The sequence below is a fragment of the Dasypus novemcinctus genome, chromosome 26 (assembly GCF_030445035.2).
Source record: "Dasypus novemcinctus isolate mDasNov1 chromosome 26, mDasNov1.1.hap2, whole genome shotgun sequence".
Lineage (NCBI taxonomy): Eukaryota > Metazoa > Chordata > Mammalia > Cingulata > Dasypodidae > Dasypus > Dasypus novemcinctus.
In genome coordinates, this window is record NC_080698.1 from 41560126 (window position 1) to 41568203 (window position 8078).

Sequence of the window (8078 nt, forward strand, 5' to 3'; positions counted from 1 at the left end):
GGGTGTGGTGGTCAGTTTAATGTGTCAACTTGGCTAGGCTGCAATCCCATTATTCAATTAAGCACTAATCTAGGTGTTTCTGTGGAGGTATTTTGTAGATGAGTTTAAAATACATAATCAGTTGACTTTAAGTAGGGGAGATCATTCTTTACAATCTGAATGGGCCTGATCCAACCAGTTGAAAGACCATAAGAGCAAAACTGAGGCTTCTGTGAAGAAATTCCTCTGTGGGCAGCAGTTGCAGCCCATGCCCAAAAGCTGCACCCCGCCCTTCTCAACAGGCTGCCTTATGGACCTGACTTACCTAGCCAGCCCCCACAATTACCTAAGCCAATTCCTTGCATATACATCCTTACAATTCCTCTTAATAAATGTTTCCTACAGTTCTGTTTCTCTGGTTGAACCCTGAATGAAACATGGGGATAAAAGCATCTCTCCTGCAAGAGTATTATAAGAAGAAAGTGAGATTATATATGTAAAAATTATTTTAACACAAAATAAATGTAAGCAAGTATATTACTGTTTGATGTGACTAATACCAATCCAGCTAAAAACTCCAAATAAACATCTTTTCTGGTCTTTCCTAAGAAGCCTGACCAAATGATTATCTTTTCTAGATATTGCAAATCCTTTTACATTTAAGTCTACTTTGCAACACTACCAGATCCTGCTTTCCAGTTTTGAAGACAACCATACCCAGAAACAGGCAAACAGTGTGATCATCCAAAACCAAAAACATTCAGAAGTGATATTCACAAGAAACTGATAATGAATTTGAGACCAAGTTTACAGGGGTGAGGATCATAGGCCATAGGCTAAATCATACAGGTAAAGCTGGTGTTCCAACACGAGCCTGGACAGGTCTGAGATCAAGAATGAGTCCAGAGTCAGAGCTAGAAGATAAAGAGTTAAATAACTGAGATCAGTAGAAGGACCTATGCCAGATACTAGCTCAGGAAAAGCCTCAAGATGGAGGTTGCCTGGGTTCCTGAACTACTGTTTGGAGGAGAGTCACCTAGGAGAGCCACTTAACTAGGAACACCTATGTTAGAATAAATAAGCTGGTACTGTGTTAAGTCACTGAGATTTGGGGGTTACCTTTTAAATCAACCAGTTGACAGACGCAAAATTTGTTACTGAATGTGGCATGCTGTTGTAACACAAATGGATAATATATAGCATTGGCTTAGTAAGGCAGCAGGTGGAAAGAAAACTTAAATCTGGGAAGATGGTAACCCATGGCATGCAATAACAAAATAATCCAGCACTGAAAGGAATTTAGAAGTCATCCAATCCAACCACTGAATAGAGGCTTGTCCTCAAGTCAGAACACTGATATGATCACCTCTTTGATTCTTTCTCCAATTTTTCTCTCCATACTTGCCAGATTCTCCTCTTGCCTATTTCCCACTTCTTCCCCTTCAATTCCTTAATCAGATAGCTTACTCCATCTGATGCTTCCATCCTCCCCTCTTCCCATCCAAGTCCCATTCATCGTCAATGCCAAATCAAGCCTCACCTCTTCACAGTACTTTTTAAATTGCCTCAGTGCCTGGTAGTCCTACCCTCCTCTAAACATACTGGTTGGACCACTTATTTGAGCATTTAATCATACACTGTCCTGTATTGTCCTCTGATATTTTTCCCCCATGGATGCCCTAGTGAAGTTATAAATTTCTTTGGGTAGGGGCCAAATCATTTACTAATCAACTTTCTTTGACCCACACCTTTCAGAGCACTGGTAGTATATAGTGAGCTCTTAGTAAATGTTGAAAATGAATTGCATTTCTCTCACTCTTTTACAATAAAACCAATAGTAACCTGAGATGTTGATGAAGAAAAGATAAAACACAGCAGGGATGGCAGAGAGAGGTCTTCTTGAACGACAATGCCAAGAGCATGGTGGTGTGGTTGCTGGAGCACAGTTATGAGAAAGATCCTAAGGTCATATCCAGGCTCTACCGGGAAGAGTACTATAATTAATTAGTCCTGTCTGCAGGGATAGGCAGGGGAGGGGCAGCATGAACAGCCAGTGTTTGAAATAGGCTTATAGTCAAAGCGTGTGGTGGTTAGAACACTCTAGGCTTGTATAGTCAACTGCCTACTTGACATTACCTCTTGGATGTCTTGCTGGCATCCTATACTTATTTTACTATTAATCTTATGCCCCCAAATCTTCTCTTCTCCCAGTCCTCTTCATCTCAGTAAATTACATTACTGTTCATGACAAAAAATTGAGGAGTAATCTTTGTTTGTTCCCTTTACTTTATTCTCTCCCAAAATTCATTAATCCTGTCAATTCTATCTCCAAGACATATCTGGTTCCTGGTTTCTATTATTATCCTCCATCAGCTTGTTTTCTACACAGCAACAGAATGATCCTTCAAATCATTCTCAAATTTTGCCAGTCCCTGCTTGAAACTTTCCAGTAGGCTTCCTTTGGTTTATACTTAAAATCAAAATCAAGCCCCTAAACATGGCCTAGAACCCTACAAATTTTGCCTTGCCCACCTTTATGACTTCATCTCATACCAATACCACCCTACCTTCCTGGGCTTCTGCCACACCCAACTTCAAACACACCAAGCTTATTCTTGCCTTCAAACGTTGAGCTTGCTATTCTTTTTGCCGGAGCACTCCTTCCCCAGATCGCTACATAGCGGGTGCCTTCATATATTTCAAGTCTCAGCCTAAATGTCACCTTTTCCCAGAGACATCCCCTGACTACCTTACATAAAATATCCTACAGGCTCATTGTGCTTTATCATTATTTGAATTATTGGTTTGTTTCCATTTTGTCTCCCTCACTGGATCAGTCATTCAACCCAGAAGAACAGACCTTGTCTAACTTCTTTATTGCTGTATCTCCAGTAGTTTGACCTTGGTCTTTTCAATATCTTTCCTATTTTCCTTATTTTCCCTATTTCGAAAGTGAGGACTTGGGATTAGGTGCTCACCAGAGACCAGCTTTGAAATTCTTTGCATCCACAATTCCAAGGAGGCTTTAGAGCTCAGGGCTTCCTAATCACTGACATTTCTAAATGCATATTTCAAATGAAGTCAACCCCCTCAGGCGGCCAGTGGGAGGTCACAGCGAGCCAGTAAGAAGGAAGTCTGGTGAGCTGAATTACACAGTTCCTTTACCATGCCACTCCACCCATACCTAGGTGATGCAGCTCATTAGGTACTAAATGTTTAGTGACTGTCACTATTAATTGGTGGGTAGTAATACTCTAAGGAGACAGTAAATCTTGCACTAGACTCAGTGACATCAGGTCTTTGCAGCCAGACAAAGCATTAGGAGTTTGAATCTAAGGCACTACAAAAAAGAAACTAGAAATTATGCCTTCCTTGCTTGTAAAAGTAAATAATAACTGCTAGGTTATGTTTATATCCATCTGTTACCAAGATCTATATTAAATATTTTACCTACTTTGTATCATCTAATCTATATCACAATCCTACAGAATAGGTACTAGTATTATCTCCATTTTATGGACTTAGAAATTCTCATATAGAGAGAAGAAGTACTTTGCCCAAAGTCACAGAGCTGAGAAGTGATGTGTTCTCGATTTGACTTGGGGTCTGTCTGAACCTGAACCCTATGATCTTAACTACTAATTAATATTTTCTCTTCATAATTATCATCTCACCATAATTATTACAATTAATTTTTATTGAAGCTGTTTCCATTCAAGTCTGAGCTCAAATGCCACTTTTTCTACAAACCTTTCTCTTAACCCTCGGCAGAACCACTCTCTGCCTCATCTTTCCCTAAAATCTTGGAGCTTTATTCTGTTCCCAAGCCAAATCAAACCACCTCCTTCCAAAAGACTGTGCAAGTTCTCACTCTTCCTCCATCCTTCTGCCGTGTCTTCTCCGCTATTATCCTTCCTCTCCAGGGCTCAGTGAGGGACCACAATGTTGCTTACTCACTGGCTCTTTTCCTTGTAGCCATGTCTCAGGACTGGGACCAACAAGCAAGCAGTATTTCCAGTGGTAGATGGCATTCCTGTTCTCCTGCTGTCTACACTCACCCCAGTGTGTGATTTAAGGAACATTAAAGGGCAAATTACCCAAATTAAATATCACCATATTCCTATTCTTACACCTCCAAACAAACGTAACCAGGATGAGGGAGAAGCAAGTGCTAAAGTCACAACATTCCTAAACAGATAGCTGAGAAGAACCTCTCCACATTTCTTTTTCCTCCAGTTCTTATTAATATCCATCAAGAACAAGGCCTGATTCCAGGACACTGGGCCACATTTGCTAGTGGAAGGGGCTGCTTGGCAAACATCAGTGCTCCTGTGCCCCTCTGTCTTCTCTCCCTTTCACGCTACTGAAATAACAAGTTTGTGGACTTGCTCTACATGGGAAGAGACTTACCCTTCTCTCATTTTGTCTTTCTTCTCTTCTCTCCCTGTAGCCTATGTGGCAAACTTGTCCAGAGCAAGATCAATACAGTACACGATCAACACAGTACACAATACAGTACAAGATCAATACAGATCACGAGTGACATAAACAAGAGACTACCAACTAACAACCATGTGGCACTTAATTTTCAAAATGTTTTTAATCATCCATCTCATTTAACCCTCATTGCAACCTTACGAATAAGGTTTTCAGGAGCTATCCTTATTAACAGGTTGAAAGAGTTGATAGGAAATTTCTAAATCATCTTCTCCAACCCCTTCATTCTGTACATTAGAAAACCGACTCCAAGAAATTAAACAACCCGTTCAATGTCACAAGGTTGTAAGAAGCAGATAGGAAGGTGATTGAAGGGGTGGCGGGGGTAATCTGGTTTAATGCAGGTCTTCCCATGGATCCCCTTCGATGATTCAGCAGGTTTGGCTTACTGGGCAGGTATGGCCCCTCAAATAGGTATTCTCCAAGCAGCAGGCTTGCTGAAAGATGATGAGCATCCCAGAGAGAGAAGGGCAGGTCTACAGATCAGTTTACAAGTAGTTATCTTCCCCTTCCTGGAAGTGATGCAAGTGAGCAGCGGCCACTGCTCTTTACATACATGTGTCTCTCTTCCATCACATGCTACCCAGGGTCCTATTCCAATATCAAACCACTTACTGGGGAAGCAGACAATGCAATATTCCCCATCTAAAGGATCTAGATCTTAAAAACCTACTTAACAATCCATAATTTTCTGTGCATTTTCAGAGCACTGCTTTTGCACATATAATCTGCTTTTTGTAATACCTCTGAGAGTTAGGCAGGGCAATTATTATTTGAAAAAAATGGAAAAACAAAGATCAAAGAAGCTAAGGGGAATGTACAAGTTTACAACACAATTTAGGAGCTGGACTAGAATTCCAGAATCTCCCCTACCAACCTAAAGAGTCTCTACCGCCATCCCCTATCCACTGTTACATGGCCTTTGAAATTGGAAAAAGGACCCTGCTACAAAGGTGTGTCAGTTTCCTGTCCTTGGACACTGAGAATTGGAGGCAAAGAGATGTGGAATTGGAGAACTCTGGGGCCAGCTTGCTCCTTGCAGGCTCAAGATCACCCTTTCCCACACAGAAATTTTAAAAATTTAAAAAAAAAAAAAGAAAGAAAGAAATTGGAGAAAGGAATAATATTGTAAAATTTCTGACCTGGAAGAAAATTAATATTATTTAGCTGTATGGACAGGAGAGTGAAGGACAAACAATTCCTAAGACAGCATTCTAAGGGGGGGGCGGGGGGGGGGGGAGGGGAGAGAAATAAATAAAATAAATCTTAAAAAAAAATAAAAGCATTCTAAAACCTTGAACAACCATGAATGACTACACATGATCTGTGTCTATTTATAATTTCACCTTCCAAGAAAGAGAAATATGAAATGTGAATAAGCTTGGAAAATAATAAAATACCTACGAAGACCTTCCAATGAAACGCTTTACTATAATCACTGGTTCTGACGTAATTTGAAAGCCCCACAATCACCTTCTCATTGGGTTAAAAACTGCTATCCTTCACAAAATTAGTCTCTACTAAATCAATTTCCAAAACAATCAATAGTAACAAACTCAGAAAAGAATGTCTGAGAAATAATAACAGACCGATAAAACTAATCACATCAGAGAAAACTCAAGCATGACCTTTTGAGCAATGCCATTCTTTTAGCTGACAGACTGGAAGATAAATAACTTTTAAATAAATGAATACAAGCCAATAGTGATCACAAGAACTGTATACAGGCATAATTTCCATACAGACCCCTGGAATGACTTTCAAAGTAATCATGCCTTCACCCAAAACAACACAGCTTTAACTTAAAGAATGTATCACACAAATGATAAAAGCTTTTGAAATGTCAGTGCTGGGCCCAGAAATCATCAAAGGAAACATAATATTAGTAGGAACTGAACAACTAGCTGGCTGGAGCAAAAATGCCATGTCAACCCACCATCTTGTCAGGTCATATTTCTTTTATAGGCTCTCTGGCTTCAGTCTTCCATCCTCTGAAACCTGCCCAAGTGCAGTAGCAAACAGTTAAAATATTTTATTCAGGTGTTATGTTTATTTGCCTGCTTTTAAAGACATCTTTGCCCTCCACCCTCCATTTATCTGTCACAGTCTTTTAGCATCAAAAACATGTCTGTTCCCAATGCTATGCAATATTTATGAGACAGTCATAGTGTGCTCCATGCAGACAGCACACTAAGGGCCTGTCATGGCCACACCTGACCTTCCTGACCCAGATCCCAGGGAAAGAGGAGAAACAGACAAACAGCAGCAGCAGCAACACCAGCCCTCTGCCAACACTGAGTCTTTGCTTCATGTTAGGTATTATGCTTATTACATGCATAATCATAGCCCACTTGCCCAACAGACACGTTATAATCACGCTTATATGTTTAAATTTTGAATATTTTATATTAACATATTTGTATAAAATTATCGTTATTATTTAATTAGTCCTACTTAACACAGAAGAAAACTGAGGCTAAGAGAGATTGGGTAACATCCCAAAGATTACACAACTGATAGAAACCAACTCAGACTCTAATGCCTTAAAATCAGTGGTGAACACTGAATGGCTTCACCTCTTCACCTTTTCTCAGGCCATGCTGGTGAAATAGATTCTGCAATGGCAGGAAGCCATCTCTTCTTTATTCAGAGTATTGGTGACACTTATCTGCTGAACTGAATTACTGTGTACAGTACACAAGACTTGGAAAAGTTGAAAAATACTATGGTACAAATAATGTGGTAGAATAAATATAATGAAATAGAAAAATGTGAAAAGGGAAAAAAAGCAGATCATAAAACAGTATAGACAAAAGCACAAAATTATAGACAAGTTAGGAGTTGAGGGGATATATTCAAAGGCTGGAGGTCAGCTGCTTGTAATTCTTACCTCCCAACTCAGTAGAGCATGAGTCAGGGGCAGGCAGTTATCTCCTCAGGAGATTTGGATTTAATGGAGACCACAGGGGGATCTAAGAAAAGTGAAAAGTGAAAGATAAATAAAAATTGGGCTCACAGGCTTGCGTTGAACCTAGTTTAAGATCCATCTTCACATTTGCATCTGGGCCAGTTTGGACCAGTTTAGTTGTCTCTATGGTCCTCAGTTTCTATATTCATGAAAGAAATGAGAATGCTGTCCAGGTGCTTCACAGAGTTAAGTGGATTAAATTACACAGTGTATATGCAAAGTAGTTTGTAAACTGTAAAAAATCATCATGGGGAAGGAAGCAGCAACTGTGGTCAGTAAAGCAGCAGCTGCAGTGGCCTGGCCAGGTGTTGGGGATTGAATCATGCTGCCCACAAAGGACATATTCAAGTCTTAAGCCATGTTCCTGTTGGTGTGAATCCATTTGTAAACAGGACTTTGAAGATGTTACTATTAATTAAAATGTGGATTCATTTGTGAGTAGGATCTTCAAAGATCCTATTTATATGAGGCCAAACTGCATCAGGCTGAACTTTAATCTATATGGCCAAAGTCCATATAAGGAGAAGAAATCTAGACAGAAAGACACAGATGACTGAGCAGGAGAAATAGAGACTAGGAGAAGTCATGTAACAGAGACACAGGTGCAAGTCAAGGAACCCCCATGTTTGCAACA

At 39.9% G+C, this 8078-nt stretch overlaps 1 non-coding gene across 1 annotated transcript; it reads left to right on the top strand.

The window, feature by feature from the left end:
* Window positions 1–5416: 5416 nt before the first annotated feature.
* Window positions 5417–5544, top strand: LOC111761819 (small nucleolar RNA SNORA38). The gene has a single exon (XR_002795071.1). It is a non-coding gene; the product is annotated as a small nucleolar RNA SNORA38 (small nucleolar RNA).
* The last annotated feature ends 2534 nt before the right edge of the window (window positions 5545–8078 follow it).